The sequence below is a fragment of the Ammospiza caudacuta genome, chromosome 3, assembly GCF_027887145.1.
Source record: "Ammospiza caudacuta isolate bAmmCau1 chromosome 3, bAmmCau1.pri, whole genome shotgun sequence".
Taxonomy (NCBI): Eukaryota; Metazoa; Chordata; class Aves; order Passeriformes; family Passerellidae; genus Ammospiza; species Ammospiza caudacuta.
In genome coordinates, this window is record NC_080595.1 from 23,489,335 (window position 1) to 23,507,734 (window position 18,400).

The window sequence follows — 18,400 nt, forward strand, 5'->3', positions numbered from 1 at the left end:
AATGCACTGATTAACCTACAACTAATAGAACTGAAATGTATATAGAAAGGAGCTGATTGACCTACAGAATTTTGTGCCTTTTCTGATCTTTTGCTTTTCTTTTGTGCTTATTCTTTTGTATGTCAACTAGCATTTCTAGAATCCCGAGATTTTACTGAAACTTTAGCATTCTTGCCACAAGCAAGAAAGCCACAAGCAATGTTTCAAAGATTTTATTCTGGGTCAAAGAGAATCTGCTGACAATAGGAATTCTTTGTGAGTAGACCCTGCTGAATAAGGACTTCTTTTACTTTTATTTCACTTAAATATGCTCACAAAATGAGCATAGTGGTATAGAACTGCTACTAGTTTGGTCTCAGAAAAGTTCTGAAATGTGCTTTTTGCTTAGGAACTTAGTTAACAATGCTTAACTAAGATATGTTTTGTATTTATTCATAAAAATCTGTGTTTTTAACAATATTTATATGCGAGGAAGATAGTTTTCAGAGAGGTGCATCTGATACCAGTATTTCTTCTGAACAAACCATTGAGAATATCAGCCTCTGCTCTCCTCTGCTCTCCAAGCTCCCCAGCTGTTACCACAAGCAATCCTATGGAGGTCAACGTTACCTGGCACTCCTTGGTGGATCTGAGATATTCTGTAGATTTTGGTCCTGAGCTTCACCCCACATGATAATTTCTCTAAGGCAAGGGACTTCCTATGGAGGTGACTTTGAAATTCCATTTAAAATTTCTTCTTCTTGTCTCTCTTGTGCCTTTTGGGGACCACAACTAATGACATGATAACTAGCTTATTCTTGACAGTGCCCATGGTTTATTGCAAGAGTGGAGGACGTTCATTTGTCAGGATTTGCTTCTGTTTATGAAATCTCTTTTATGCAGGAGTTAAATTAAACAAATTATTTGTGCTTTAGTAACAAAGAGAAATAACTTCAGCTGCCTCCAGACTTAGGCTGTTGTAGCTGGGGTATTGGTTTTGGAAACAAGATGCTTCTCCTCTGCCCCCACCCCAACATGTTCATGGTCATTTTCTCAGGCTGGTGTAACATCCTGGGGTTATTCAAGGAAAATGGACTTCAGAGACCCAGCAAAAATTAATGGTTTTAAACATCAGCAGTTTCCCAATCCAATTCATAGTGGGGGTTTGGTGATGGTTTGGGGTTTTTTTTGTTTGTCAGTTTGTTTTTTAATGTTATTTAAAATAGGAATGATCTTATTCCCAAAAACTACAAAATCACAGAGTAGTTCTGAGGACTTATTACTGCTGCACTTGTACAATGTTTTGTAAGTGGTGAGACCAAAATGCAGCATTGCTGGGCTACTGCAATTTCTTGACAGGTCCAAGCTTTCAGGTTATTATTAAATGTCATTGCTTTAAGCTTGCTGTGGGCAAAAGGTGTCGGGGTAAATTAAGTACAACAATCTCCAAGCTTCCTCTCTCTAGACCTGTTCCTAAGTTGTTTTCTTCAACTTCCATGAGACTTGCAGGTGCTCAGAATAAGGTCCCATCCAGCAAATCAGTCTACACCCTGCATCTGCCAAAGATGTGGAGATATCCATTAGATTTTGGCTGACGTCTCTATCTTGGCATGACAAATGCTAAAAAACATTCGCCCTCCCCCAAAGTAAAAACGAAAAAAATTAGAGGAAAACCTTAATATTGGTTAAAATGTCAGTTGAATTAAATGAGATTGCTGTGATTTGTACCCAGGAGGGGAGAAAGAATGAACAGCAGGTATGTTAGAGGTGCAAAAAAATATTGAATTTCACACATAGCATGTATGAGCTGACAAGTCTGCTGGCAGCTGCCTGGTCACAGGGGGCTGCAGGGATGGCAGGAAAATGCAGTCAGTGCTGTGGTCCTGAGAAATGGGAGAGAGAAAGAGACAGGGCAGGGCAATAGAAATACATCTCTTGGCTTGCTAAAGCCCGAGTCACTTTGGACTTAACTTTGCGCTCACAGAATTGGGAAAGACCAAAACTCAGTTTCTGACAGAGTTAAAACACAGGGAGAGGTTCTCTTTTCCATAGGTATTTCCTCTGATTGATCATCTGGCCTTACCCCATGGTTCCATTGTAGTGGATCTGTATGGAGCTTAATGTCTAAACCTACTGAGAACTACCTAGACAAAAGGCAAAATATAATTAAAATTTTAAATGTGTGATTTCTGCTTTTTCATTATTAGTATGAAGATTGAAGAAAGAAAACCAAAATACAAAGTCTAAAAAAATCAGAAAATTATCTTTCTGGTAATCACTAAGATTAGTTCAAGTGTTAAACTCTGACATATTTGAATATTCCTATAGCTCATTGGAGAATTGCTAATTGGAGAAATGGATAGTTTTGGTTTTCCACAGAAATTAAATTACATTTCAAGGAAAATCAAATTGAAAGAAAAAAATATTTAAACCTGTAATAAAAATATTTTTCATATCTTAATGCTGAAACAGATTGTTAAGCTATATAATCATTAGTTTCCTGCTAGTGAAGGAAAATGGATGAAGATTAATTTCAGTTTTTAACTGTTGCAATATTTTCTCATAGCTTTATAAAAAGTAATTAAGTTTACCCAAAGTTCCATTTTCTCTGCAAAAAACTACTTTAAGAGCAAATAGTCTGACAATAAGATCTATGTAAAGTTTTTGAACTTTTCCAAGTATGGGGTTTTCTTCCAAATTAGGCACTTTCTCATCATATTCAAAGAATAATACTTTCCATAATTGCTTTAGATGGATTTTTGCTGTGGTTGAGGATTTTTGCTGTGCTGAGGTTGAGTTTGTTTATTTAATGTGTTAAGGTGCCTAGAATTTGGGATGGGCACTTAACTGCTTTTTTTAAATGTAAAACAAAACAAAACACCAGTTATAATAACACCCACAACAGTTATGACCTGGAAGTGGTGTTCATGCTGTTGTCTCTCTATGCTTTTTACTGGAATGGGCACAAGGAAAATCTGACATATACCAGCAGCACATCTTTTTTGTGGGTAACTTGGGGATGAGAGACCCCACTTCGTCACATCACTTAAGCAAGCCCTTAGGTCATTGCACATGCTCAAGTTTAATTGACTTGGAGATTTAAGCAGAGCATAGTCTGTGAATAGGGATGTTGAATAGAGCCATGGTTTCCTCAGCCTGGAGACTGCCAATCTCCACAACCAAATGGGAAGTTCTAGAGTCAGGCCTGTGTCCAGGATTTCCAGTGACTCCTAAGCCAACCAAAGATCTGTTAGGCTTGAGCATCCGCACCTCATCCCAGCTCCAGCAGCAATGGCCCTGCAGTGGCACTGAAGATGGGTGTTTCACCTGGTTGCAGGTGTAATTTTTGAAATAAATCAGAAAATATGGGACCTAGGTAACTGGTTAAAATAATGTGAAGGTGTTTGTGGGCAGCCAGTCTTCCTCTTGCTCTTTTCAGTGCCAAATTTTGTAACATTCTTAAGAGCAAAACACTTGGAAAATGCAGGGTGAAGTCAGGGACTCAGTTTGGGCAGCCTCCCAACTGCACCTGCCTTTGGGCACAGCATTGATGTTTCAGCTAATGACTTCATACTTTAGATCACCATGATATCACAGATAGGGGTTTTAGCAGATTTGAATTCTGTTGAAATCTTTAGACTTATTCCACCTTTATACTGAATGCCAGAGAAGCTCCAGTTAATCTTCTTTAAGGCCCTATTCGCTTAATGGAAACGCTTAGCTGCATAATTGCTTTGAGCCTATTGCTATTCCAAAAGGAAAATATAATAATCTAATGGTATTGTCTCTATAAGCGAATGAGAATTTCAGGAGTGGATGTTGGTGCCACCCATGTGATCCGGAGAGGTTAATGCAGTTAAAGTTATTTCACAGTCCATTAAGGAGCTTACGGTGACCCGTCGACCTTTGAGCCAACAACACGGAATCCATTATCATCACAACGGAGGAGCCGGGGCTCCGCCGGCTCCGCAATGGGCCCGGGAAATCCCAAGTTAGTACTTAGTCTAAAAAAATGCACTTTTCTTTCTGCTTCTTGGCTATGGCTATTAATACACCCTCCTGTAATTTGTAACATTAACATTGCTGAAGGTACAGAAAAGGACATTGAAATGAAGACGTCAAAACTGCTGACTTGGTTCAGAGTATGATAATATTGGCTGCATATTGAAATGGTGGATATATATAACAGGAGACATCAAGATGAAGAAAGTCAAAGAAACTCGGGGAAATTGATGATAAATTATTGAAGATTCTGAAACCCATTTAAGCAAATAATGTCTTTACTTCACATATTCTTGTACCACAGGGCTGATGGGGTTTATTTTGTTTTGTTTTGGTTTTTTTTTTTGGTTTTGTTTTGTTGTGGTTTTGTTTTGTTTTGTTGTTTAAAATTATTTATATGAAGTAGATACTTGGCAGGGAAAAAAAAGGTTATTGGGAGTTTACAGCATATACAGCATAGGTACATTTTAGTTCTGCACATGTAGTTAATTCATATTTCTTCATCTAAACCTTTTCTTTTTTACTTTTACTATTTTATTTACACATTAGTAACAGTCTGCAGAAGTCTCCACTACTATATTTAATGATATTAAAATAAATGCATCAGCTTCAATGTATGAAAGAATTCTTAAAAGATAGTGTCAGTCACACAAAAAGCATTGATATGGGGGGCTGAGGAAGAAAAATTAAATTTTAAAATCCTGAAATTTAGCAAGAAAGTATCCCAGATTTTACTGTCAAAGTTAATGAAAATGCAATCTTCCAAGCTGCTTAAGAGAATTAATAAGAATATTGAGAAGATATGCACATGCAGTTGTGTCCCATTTTATAAAAACTATACTGTTAAATTCTAACATGGAAAACACCTTATCCCAAAGCTCAATAAGCATTAAGCAATTTCACAATGCAAGTATCAAGATGATACTCTTTTTTGGTATGGTTAGAGATGAAAAGAGAGTGACAAATCTTTCTAAAAGCCCTGCAAGTTATTAAGAATCACAGCACTGGAAAGTTGACCAGTATCTCTGATACTTCAGGACCCATTTTAAACAAATAAAAATTGAGATTGCCACAAGCAAAGCCCCTCAGTATACTGATAGTACTGACAGAGAAAAAACATGCATAGCTACACCAATTTCAAGAATGCAAGACAATAACATCTTTTCATAGCTGGTAGTCAGCTCAAATAATTGGAATCAGTGTTATATCTTCCTGATTACTCTAAAGAAAAAATAATGTTCTGATACTATTTTTTAATAACAGCACTTATGTTAAAGTTTGTGTCCTTACTATGGAACACCTTGAGAAGGTAGTCTGAGTTGCTCTGTTACAAAACATAATTAAAACTTGCATATATCCTAATTTTCTGCATCATGTGTTTAGAGAGAGTATGAAAACAATGTATATTGAGATTAGATTATGTAGAAACATTGCAGGATATTTTGTGGAATTCCAGAATGTGTGTTAACTAACTGCATAGTTTCTCTTTCACCGCTTTACTGAAAAATAAAATTAGCTAAATGACTCTATTAAATGACAGAGATAACCTCCTTCTGACTCTAACAAACATGAAGTGGGGGGGAGCAAATCTATGGAGTGCTGTGAAGCTGGTGGGGTTTGCATCACTGCACATGTGAAAATAGCTCTTTTAAAAACATTGGGGTTTTAGCACAGCAAAGGGCAGCCAGGCTATACCTTCCTTTTTAAAGATCATTGTGGTTACCCTGTCATTAGCTAAATAATTAGGTAAATAATGATGCTGAGGGGAGAATAAAATTTGAGTACGAAATGATAACTAGCCTTGAAAGATATTTTATGAGATACATATTATTTCAGAAAACTGGTGAAATCATCAGGAACTGCCATGAGCAGAACACCATACTGGCAATTTCCCTTCTATTTCTAGTCCTTATTTTTAATGAAAAAGGGGTCATTTTGTTAATTCCCACACTCAGTCACTACAGCAGTGTGCAGCTTAACTGAGCCCCAGTTCTCTCTCTCACACACAGAGGCACTCTCAAATACATTTACAGAGCAGCAATTATTGAGAAAGTAGCCAGGGTAAATGTAGGTTGGCATAATAATATAATACAAGTAATTAATCATGAGGTGTAGGATTCATTATGTCAACAAACTAGATGAAACCTCCTTGGGAGGGTGATATAAAACAATATGTAAGAATGATTTCTTTAAAGGGACAGGCAGAGATAATCAATCAAAACTCTATCTGAAAAAGCAACATATTCATAAACCTGGAATATTTGGGACCAGGAAGTGTAGATACAATTACTGCAATATAGAATAGCTTTCAGAGAGTTCTTGTGCAAATGGAATTAATAAATGGTATATCAAAACCATAGACATATTTTACCACATCATATATATGCATAATAAAATATTTTTAAATATATTAATTCTTCCTAAGGACTTGAACACTTTCCTGAAGATTATAGGAAAAATTATAAAAAATGTGAACCCTCCTAAGATTCTACATTTTCAAGTAGCAGTGAAAGAAATAAATAACATTGACACACAGCTAGGAAATGCCATCCCTGTACATGGGCAGGAAGAAGAAGCTGTTTTTTCTATGTAGAAATCACATACAGGACTACAGATTTCTGGCAAAAGTTAGTAATAACTTGTTAGTGAAATAGCAAGTGAGTAGTGAAAATCTTTGGACATAAATGGAGCTCCAAAGTGAGTCTCAGCCTTCAGTGGCCAAAAATAAACCAGTTCTTGGCTGAAAGACATAAGTGTTATTGTGAAATTGATATCCCTCCTTGGCTTATTCCCAGACAATATGTTGCCTTTCTGGGGGCTGATCAATGTGATGGATGTGATGTGTGAAATCCAGGAGGGAGCTCCCCTTTAATCAAACCCACTGTTCTCCACTGATAGGCAGCTGTGGACTAACATGTTCTTCTGCCTTGCTCCCTCTGGCTCCCCTCAGAAATCAGTACGGCCACATCAGAAAGGACGAGAGGGGAGAGAAAAACGAACCGCACACAGGACATGAGAGGGCAGCAATCGAGCGGGGGATTTAGCTGTTAAAAAGCTGCAAGCCCGTGATGTCCCAGGCAGGGGCTGCTGCGGGGATAGAGGAGAGGAGAGGAGAAGAGGAGAGGAGAGGAGAGGAGAGGAGAGGAGAGGAGAGGAGAGGAGAGGAGAGGAGAGGAGAGGAGAGGAGAGGAGAGGAGAGGAGAGGAGAGGAGAGGAGAGGAGAGGAGAGGAGAGGAGAGGAGAGGAGAGGAGAGGAGAGGAGAGGAGAGGAGAGGAGAGGAGAGGAGAGGAGAGGAGAGGAGAGGAGAGGAGAGGAGAGGAGAGGAGAGGAGAGGAGAGGAGAGGAGAGGAGAGGAGAGGAGAGGAGAGGAGAGGAGAGGAGAGGAGAGGAGAGGAGAGGAGAGGAGAGGAGAGGAGAGGAGAGGAGAGGAGAGGAGAGGAGAGGAGAGGAGAGGAGAGGAGAGGAGAGGAGAGGAGAGGAGAGGAGAGGAGAGGAGAGGAGAGGAGAGGAGAGGAGAGGAGAGGAGAGGAGAGGAGAGGAGAGGAGAGGAGAGGAGAGGAGAGGAGAGGAGAGGAGAGGAGAGGAGAGGAGAGGAGAGGAGAGGAGAGGAGAGGAGAGGAGAGGAGAGGAGAGGAGAGGAGAGGAGAGGAGAGGAGAGGAGAGGAGAGGAGAGGAGAGGAGAGGAGAGGAGAGGAGAGGAGAGGAGAGGAGAGGAGAGGAGAGGAGCCCTGGTGCTGGGTTACCCCCACATCCCTCCCCTGGCCTCCCCTCTGCCTCAGCATCGATCCCAGCGAGCTCTTTGCACTGCTTCGGGCTAGCACGAAGGTGAAATAATCAGGGCTAAAAATACCTTAAAAGGTTTTTGGGCATTGCTTTACTCATTTAGACATGATGTAAGCAGCTGTGCAAAGAATTTTAAACACCGACAATCTTTTAGCTGAACAGCAATTAAATTGTTAATACTTCCCTAGCATGTGGAATACATTATATTTGTCTATCTTAAAAAGTTAATGTTACAGCATTATTTTTAAAATATGTTTTTAGAGGCTTATTCTTGTAAAGATTTCAGAGATACAAATCTAATTTGGTTAACTTTTTTTACAATTTTCTGTATTATTGTAGTACTTGCATATCTGCTCTTGATGCCAAGATGTCTAATAATTATGTCATATGCCACCAGCTAAGAAAGTCCATCCAGGCCTTCTATGGAAAATTTATACAGTTTTTAAGTTAAACCAAGAAAAAATAACTTTTTCAAAAATGGAGTAAGTAAGGGAGTTTTGTAAATTCAAACATGTTCTTGAATCCAAAGGTGGAGTAGCCAGAGTTAATATATTTTGAAGAATACCCATAATAGGTTGGTAAATAAGAGTTGATCTAGGAAAGATTAGAAATGCAGGCTAACTTTAAGTACGTGAACATCCTTGCAGAGTCTATGCCAGCAGTCATGGACCACATGTTTCAATGCCTTACAAAAATGAGTTTACAGAGAGAGACTGAGTTCACTGAATTTGAGCACAGTACTCACTGAAAGTGCAAAGGCTTTGTGTGGTCTAGCCACACAAAGTCTTTTACTGCCAAGACTTCTACCTGACTGTCATTTTGCCATTGCAGTTTGCCATTGCAGCCAGGAGTTGAAAGCCTGAATAAAAACCCAGCAGTGTCAAACCCAGGGCATTAATCTGCTTTTTTTCTCCTTATCCCTTTATGACTAGCACCACACTTCTAATGGGGGACCATGAACATGCAGAAAGGCATCCCTGCAAGATCTACCTTGCTCTTGTGCTCTTCTGAGTACCAAAAATATATATTTATTTGTATCAACCAAGACTTTTCCCCATTAGAGAGCAACCAACAATCATTTATGTACAGGTGCATCATAAGAGAATTGAACACTTTATTTTCCTTTCCTTGTTTCAAGTTGCATAAGTGAACCCTTTTCTTTCAGATTCAGGCAAGACTGCACAGCAGCCTTGCACTGAACAGGAAAAAAAAATCAACTAATGCTTTGGGGTAAGTGAAAATATTGAGAAGGCAGAATTTGCCAAGGTACAGTCTTTTAAGCTGAAATTTTTAAATAGCACTATAATAAATGTACTATCATCACAGACACACACTTAGAAAATTGCATAGACTAAATATGAAGGACACCTAGCTAGATCTGATGGATTCTATTGCTGTAAAAATACACACATTTTCCAGATGTAGGCACACAGTATTTTCATTTGTATATTTCATATTTATCCAAAAATTTACTCTCATCCAAAAAATTCAAGGGCCCTAGTTATACCAGTATTTTTTCCAAATCCAGAGTATTTCGGGGTTTTTCTCAGGTCCAGAAAATAACTATTTCATGGGGTTTTTGTCATTCATTAGCAATTTTATTTTAAATTCTTGTTTTGCAAAGGAAAAGACAGTATTCTTGGTGTTCTCTTTTATGTAGTGAAATGTAAAGACTTGTCTGACTACCAAAATGCATCTGCCAAAGTTTAGATCCTCATCTCCTTTCTAAAAATGTCCTTTTCATGGGACAGACTCAATAAAACACTGAGAGGGATTAATGAGTGTAACATTACTTTCCTGAATTCCCAGTCCTGCTCTATCTACCTAACCATGTTGGTCCTTGCCTTTGGATTGTCTGTGTCAAGGCCCAGTTCTCATGGTGATGGACACTGATTATCTCAGAGAAGGATAAGAAGCTGAAGATGTCAAGTGGGTCCTCAGTCACACCAGAGACAACCATCTGAAGGATGTGATGTGAAAAATTTCTAGCTTGCAGCCAGTAGTTCCCATGGAATTTTTTAAACCCAGACTGAAATACTGCGGGTCTAAGCCTCTGTTGTTTTTTAAAGAAAATCCACAGATGGAAAGACATATTTGTGTCTTCATTCATGTTAAGAGACAACATTTGGAAGTAATCATTTACATCAAAGAAAAGATGCATAAATATTGCCCCCAAATCATAATATTTGCTGAAAGAAAATTTGTTTTAACATCAGTGAACTACACTGTGCTAAACCTCTTACTTTTAATAGTATGCAACACAGTAATAGGAGAATGATGTACCAAAGGTATTGAACATTTCAAATGTGCATCAGCTCACTAAAGCAAGTATTTGTTGAATGTCTGTTAGCAGCAATGCTCAAAGTGAGGCTACTACACATTCTTTGGCTATGTCTCCATAATGAAAATCCCTCTAAGTGCATTTTCATGGGAGTCACACTGAAAGATTGCAAGCTCTGATCTCAGCTGGGCCACTGCGGTGAGTCCTGCAGATAAAGTCTAATGCACAAAGACCAAAGAATGGGTACACTGCCAAATTCTTATTTGTCCTTCACATGAAGACCATATTGACTGTTTCAAAAACTCTTTGTATGAGCCATTATTTTCAAATTGTTTCCCAACTTATACTGCAATTGAAAATTGGACAGCTCTTCAATTGCTCCAACATTTCAATTGATTACCAATACAGGTTTTCAGAATTAAGAATATTGCTCTATTCTTTTCCACGGCATCATGTTGACTTTGTGTTGTGGTCATTTAAATATTGCTGCACAGTTTGTGCCGGACTCTGGTGTTTAGATAACAGAAGGGAGAATCAATTAGATTTATTATCTCTAAACTGTACAGTAAGTGATAAGACAACCCTACACGTAATGTAGCACCCATTTTCAAGGACTTGTGTGGTTGTGCAGTTTTAGTAGTTTAAGTATCACAGCAATTTGTAGTGAAAGATACAATGAGGGAAAAGATTCTGCTTAAATAGAATCAAAATTATCCCCAAGCAGGAAAAGGGAGATGAAAGCAGGTGAAAGCCCTCACACATGAAGGAACTGACTATGGTTGATTACCAAAGTTGAGGTTACAGCTCTGAGCCAAAAGCTGAACTGGAGGAACCTTTTGAGTTTTCCTGCCTGCTTTTTGTTCAGAAGTCTGCTTCTTTGGCTCTTACTGTTTTTAGTAGGAGCCTTTGAGTAAAATTGACCAAAAGATATGGTAGAAGTGCATTTTAATATCTTTACATCCTTTAACAAATGATCTCCTGCAATTGTTCCAAAGTGAAGTGAAAATAAATTAACTTTCTGATATCAATAAACTTTAATTCTTAATCTGCATGACTGTATTTATGGCAAAAAAACAAAGTAATATGAAATACTTTTTGCTCCTCCACTGGAAAGCAAAAACAGCATTTGTTTTTTCTCAAGTCAGCACTAGGGACTTCCGTTCATTTGCTCCCAAAGAGATATTCAAATTGATGGGATAGCATTAAGGAAAAGGTCACAAACACAAAGGCTAAAGAGCTTGATCCATCCCCTGAAATCAATGGAAAGTTTCCTGTTGGTTGAGAGCAAGGTTGGGCCCGTAGTACTTTAATCTTTGGTCATAATTTTTCAGAGTCAAGTATTCTGCCTTCAATGACTTAGGAAAAGAAAAAGTCCATCCTTCTGAATAAACTAGTCAAAATCAACTTTTGAAATATCTCCCTGTACAAAATACACACGTGTTCTTCTGTCTGAAGATAAGGAAAAGGTTTCACGAGTCATTTCCATGTCTACTGACTTCCCCTAACATGTTCCCCCATTAATTTTTCCTCCATGATAAAATCTCACTTCTTACGGGTTCAAGGTTTATCATGACTTTCGTGACACATGCAGCTTATTCAAAAGCCATTGACTCATATACTATTTAGACTGAATTTGTCATATTGCCTTATACCTGGGACATATAAAGAGCCAGTAAATATCCAGGCTGCCAAAGAAACTTGAGGCTCCCTCTGGATGTAACAAACCCATAGTTTCCTGAGTATTAAGTTCCCCAGTGAGTGTTCATCTGCTGCCCATTCATGACATGTGTTGTTTAAATAACATGTAAGCAGTATTTTACCCCTACAGATATGAGCAATGCAAACTGGGAAAGTATGAATGATGCAAGTTGGGAATGCATGACAGTTTTCTGAAGCTGTAGCATCTCTGCATATTTTATTTGATTATACTTGGCAAGCTATGAATCTGAAAAGTTTAACATTTAGACTAGACACCACTGCAAGAGCCCTAGACTAACCCAGAAAATGGTCCCAGAAATTCAGATGCTGCTGCTTTTCCTCCATAGCTATCGCCATGATTGAAGGGAATGGTATTGTGCAGCTGAGGACACCAGTGTTTCCATGTGTTCATCAACCAAAGTCCTGATCAGCTTTAGCTCTAGAAGGCTCCAGCATTCTCTGGAAGTATTGGTCTTACCTGGGTAGCTTTAGAGCTCTTTTTAAAGTCTCTTTATTATTTTCTTACTAATATTCTTAATATTCTGCCATTATAATATGATTGTATTCTTTTTAACTTTTAAACTGCCTCTGCTGTTTTTCTGTGTTTTTAATAGGGACTTTAACGGATATTTCACTAATATAGAAATTTCTGATCATATACCATCCCACAGAGGGCCCCTTAATACCCCCAGAATCCATGGACTGGCCTATTGCAATACAAACAGTAAGTGAAACTTTAAGAAAACCTTATATTGTGATCAATTTTCCTATTTACTTCAAAAGGCAGTGTTCTCCATTTTTCATATGTGGTTGATCAGGTCCTACAGGCACAGTCCCTTAACCACCATCTACTTAGATAGGTTCAGGATTTTCATCACTTACTAGATTATAAGCTTAAAGGTGCTACATCCACTATTTCTGCAATAGAGGGTAACTCACTATAAAATGTTCTGATGACAATGCTCATATGAAGTATTTTCAGTTGAAAAGAGATTAGAGAAATTAGAATTATGGAGGTAGAATATCCAGTGTGCTTTATATCACAGCAAAATCTAGGATCAACATAAAGCTAAAAAAATCTTGCTCTTTAAAATATTCGGGCATATTGTAGACGTTATATTTCAAAAATCCGTTGTTCTCATTTAAAAATTTTTGGAAAATAAGTAAAATGCATGAGTTCATTTAGAAGTCTTATTCTATTCTGGGAAATACCAGAAGTAGATTCATATAAAATATTTCCATTGATAATTATTGAATTTTACAATGTTTACATAGTATTAGGACATGGCAAGTCACCATACTTTCAGAAGTCTGTGCTCAGAAAACTAATTTGCTGTTCTGTGTGTCCATTTACAAATCATCCTACAACTTTAGAAGACAGAAAAGCTGTGCTGCCTGGCAACCCCAACTTTTCCTCCAGGGAGATGGCACTGTCACCTCACGCAGCCCACATGGGGAGGAAGTCTCCCTGAAAGGTAAGGTAGGCATGAAAAACCGGGAAGAGACAGGGTTGGATGTGGAGGCAAAGAGCACAAAATATCATTATCTAAAGTAGCTGCCAATGAGTGCAAGACCTGTCACAGCTATAGCAAGAAATCTCTCTTCAGCAGCTGAGATCAGCTGCACACCCACTCTCACCTAGACCTGGCACTCCAAGGGAGTGTGTGAGTGCAGGCACTCACTGCAAGTGAGAAGACAGCTTAACATTTAAACAGGAACATCAAATCCAAGAACCTCTAGGATCTTAGCACCTATACAGATTTTTTTTTTTTTAATTAAGTTTCAGATTTAGGTGCATAACATGGCAATGAAGTGGCGTACCAGAGTGATATCATTTTCCAGTTTAACACTGGCAATCCTGTTGGCTGTAAAGAGTCACACAGCAGTATTATGCTGAATCCTTGGAGGTTAGTTCCAATCAGAAAGCATGACCAATAGCAGTAATATAACATCACAAATAAAGTTAATTTGGAACTCTTCAAGCACTGTGCTTTAAAAATATGTTTCTCAAAAGATTTCCAAACACTCTTTTGGAAGTGTTGTACAATGGCATTCTGCATTGCTGCTCTTACCCCTCTAGATTTAAATAGCCTCAACAGCAAACAGTGTGTTTGCAATGGTTGAAAGTCAGTTGGATCAAGTCAGTTCTCAAGTGAATCGATGTATCCTGATTTATACCACAGTTGATCTGATTAGTCTCATAAGAGAGGCAGCAGCTCTAATAAAAGCCTCACTGGAAAAAAATAGTGCACCTACTTATTGCTATCTTTAATATTTTGTGAAAACAAGAAAGACTTGAAGTAAGCAGCTTTAATGAACCAATTGATTTCCTTTTTTAAAAAATATTAACGAACTGGCTAAAATAAGTAATGTTTTTTTTAAAAAATATCAGATTTAAACAACATGCATGATGTTTTCTACATGATCCCAAGTGTTTATATATTAAAAACCAAATTAAAACTGATTAGTTGATAATGACTGCAGATGCTGACCTTTGGAAAGATTTATTAGTCCTGCAAACTGTGAACTGGGCTACCTGCTCATTCTGACCTTGATACAAGAACAGAAACAGCAAATGGTAGATTTAACCCTTGCTGATTCTAAAATAAGTTCCTGATAAAAGAAACATCAGTTGTGGTTAAACAGCAGAACTTCAGACTATTAATGCAAGTCCTTCTTGTTTGATTTTTTTTAAATGAGGCTATTCATGGGAAATTAATTAATGTCTTCTATCTCCCTGATTGTTTACTAATAAATATCTTTTTAGGCCATGCAGAAGGCTTAGTGGAACATTTCATGATATAATCTGTACAGTCACTTTCCATTCAGCAAAGCAGGCTGAATGTGTATCATACAAAGATTGTTGTTTTCGCCCTTTGGTTTCATGATCAGTCTCATTCAATGTCCACTGCAGACAGCACAAATATTCCCCTTAACTTCAGTTTGTTCAAGTACAGGCACAGATATGGAGAAAACTGTAACTTAAAAGCAGACATTTATCAAGGTAGAACGTCAATAAGTCTTGTAAATATCTGAGAAAATTATTTAATTACAATTTGAATTTAAATGATGATGATAACTGGAACTGCTTTAGGTTACTTTTTATTTATTTATTGTGACTTCTTTTCGGGAGCCAGTTAATGACTCTTTTAAGCTTACAATTCATGTCTATTGACTTTAATACAACCCATTGCAATACTGATAGATCCTGCCTTCAGCAGCTGCTTTATAGCTTACTAAATTACCAGCTAAACATCAGTTCTTAGTCCTGTTCTTCTAAGCATAAAGAAGCCAAGTCTGGACTATCTGGTAAATGGACGGTGATCAGGCACAACTAGTTACACGAGTTAATATACAAAAAAATGGGGTGAGAAATAGAGAAAAGGGTAGATGAGAACAGGATTTTGGGTTAGGATTTTGTGGGCTTTTTTTTTTCTTTTTTTTTTTCTTTTTTTTTAGCCACCCTGTGATCTACACTGCAATCTGTTTTGTCCGTTGCTTCTGACAGTATCACAGGGAACCTTGCTTGGTGAGATTGATTGGTACCTCCAACTTAGCCATTTCCTTGCAGAATGGCTGCCTTTTTTTGCCTAATGATGTTACATTTGTCCTGCAGATGATGTAGAGCATGCTGCAGAGGATGAACAGCTCTGCTCTGATCACTCCTTACTTGGCAAGTACTCACGCTTCACACCAACACTCCTCAGCACCATTAATAATATATATAGATACCCTTGTCACAGATTTACATTCGGTGATCCGAAATCAGGACAGGAAGGGTGAAGTGTGCGGGGGGTGTGTGGGTGAGGAGGTGATCTGATTTATTGTGAGGAATGTTGGTGAATAAAAAGGAAGTGATCAAATTTATATTAATGTCTTGACCTATATTCTCAGTGCTGCTTTTTTCACTGCTCAACCCCAAAGTGTCTTTCCTTATGCAAGAGATTTCAAAAAGACTTTAAAAACATTAAGGTTCAGTGTCTTGATATGCATTTACTTGCAGTAAATTCTTTGAAATTACAATGTTGTGCAGTGGTGAGAGCCCCTGGGGAGATTAATTAGTCGTGAAGTAGAAGCCAGGTTCCCAGTCTCTAAAATGGTTCATGCATGATCTGCACATCCACAACTGGATGCACACAGGAAACCAAGCACTGAACACAGTAAAACACAGAATATTGCAGAGTTACCTTGTTTACATACTCACCTGCAGATCCTATGTGTAAGACTTGCTTGAAAGTTCATTAGAGAAAAAGCAGAGCTTTGGTGTATACCTTACACAGGAAGTGCCATACCAAGCCGTATAGATAATGTTGCACAAAGCTGATGAATCAGCAGAACTCAGAAAAGCAGAAATAAGATTTCTTGCAACATAACTTTAGTGTCTTTTATTTAAGTCTTCCAATAATAAATTCTTTAATGTAATAAAGTTTTCATCCAGCTGCTTTCATGGGGAACCTGCTCTGGGAATGAATCACAATGTTGTTAAGAAAAACCTTTCCTGTAAGAATGCCAGCTTTGTTTTTCAGAGGACATTGACCACAGCACTTGTGTGGCATGTGCTAAGTTGTCTACACTTATATACTGATTTCCAAGTAGCTCCATTGAGGTTTGGAGGTCAGGGTGTAAAAGAGTGAAAAACCACAATTTTTTGAATGTCTGTGCTTCTCCTCTGCTGAGTGAAGTGGAGATAATAAAGCTACCTTAGCACTAATGTGATATATAGTGGAATTGCTGTAGTTTTCTGCATCTCTTAATCTGAGAGTTAGAACTGCGTAAATAATAATTTTGTGTCATTTGCATAAATTGTTTCTCAAAATTAATGACTGTGAATCAAAAAGTGGAAAATAGTCAATTTATGATAAATAGACTGCTTCATTTCTGACTGTTTTTTTTTTCAAATAAAGTTCAAGTTTGTTCCTATATTAAACATTGCTTCAAAGTGAACAGCTTTGTACAGAAAGCATTGAAATAAAATTATGTACTTTGAAGCATCTGTTTCTGATATTGAAATGGACTATTTTGACCCTTCATTTTAAAGAGAGGTTTCTTATTAGTCTTTAGTTTTTAACAGTAGCAATGGTCAGAAATTGGTACAAATTCACTAAATGTTCCTGGCACCAAGAAGAGATGTTTTTCAGTATAGCAAATGTTCTGATTGTTGCTCTGGTCTACCTGAGCTTCCTTGAACCATGACAATCTTTGAGGAGAGGGTATAGCCACGGAAGAAAACCAAATGATTCTTCTTGTTCTTCAGCAGAAAAGACATGACTCAAGCACCACAGTGGAACATGAACCTGCAGTCAATGCAATATTGCAATGAAGCACTAAGGCAAAAAACATCATTATGAGAACTGCCCAGTGACCCAGCAAGTCAAGATCTCTCTCCTACTCACCTCAGATGGCTGGTCAGCAGTAAGTTAATGATATCTTTACATTTCTGAAAAGTATATGCAAATAAGTCATTTACAGTCCATTAAATATATGCTCTTGGTACTTGAAATGCATGTCTTTGTAATGACTTGAGATATACAATCTAAAATCAAATGTGTACAAAACTTTCTTCCACTCTCTGGCTTCTGCCAGATTGTCACTCTTCTGAAAGGATTTGGCAGGAATGTCACCATGTTTCCCCAGTTTCAGTTAGTGAAGCCATGGTACTTAGCTACTGACCTTGATTCATTTGCTGCTGTCCTCTTCTGTCTGATTTCTAGCTCAGAAGGCCTATCAGTATTTGCAAAATTTAATTTTTCAGATTTTTGATACATGGGGAAAAAAGAATATTTATCCCTTAAATATGATTTTGGGTGCATTCATTTGCACTTAGATTTATTGGTGATATTCAACCAACACATTAAGCATAAACTAATACCACAGCTGATTACCATCAAATCAACAAGGCATGCACTAATGCACCATAATGCCTTTTTTGCAGTTATAAAGTTTTCTATAAAATGCTTTAAAATTACTTATGTTAATTTAGTTACAAGGCTAGCATGTACGGAGCAGAAAATTATGTTGTATTAATTTCAGCATTCTCCTCTCTTATTAGCCAATCATATCACTCTTCGTCTTTCCATTTTATAATTATCATTAATTACCAGTTTATAATAAGTTTATTCAGTTAATTCAGTGCTGTTCATGCCCTGAAGCATAAACCAATAATATCATTTGAACTTGCAACTAATTAGAAAATTGTACTACCATTAGGTAACTTGTTCTGTAAATTATTTCATCCTTTCAGGTACCCTAAGCATTTTTTTTTTTAATTATGAGCAGAGAAGACAGACATTCATGATTAATTCCTTTGAAGTTTGACACATCAAGGTTTTTCATGGGCTTGTTTTGCAACCAAATTTTTACCAATAAGAAAATAGACAAAGCTAGAATCATTGAATCATGGAATTGGTTAGGTTGGAAAAGCCCCTTAAGATCATCAAGTCCAACCATTGACCAAACGCTGTCAAGTCCACCACTAAACCCCGTCCCCAAATGCCCCCTCAAGATGTCTTTTAAATGCCTCTCAATGATGGTGACTCTGCCACTTCCTCTGGGCAGCCTGTTCAAATGCTTGACAACACTTTTGTGAAGACATCTTTCCCAATATCCAATCTAAACCTGGCACTGTGGAACTTGAGGCTTTTCCTTCTTGTCCTTTA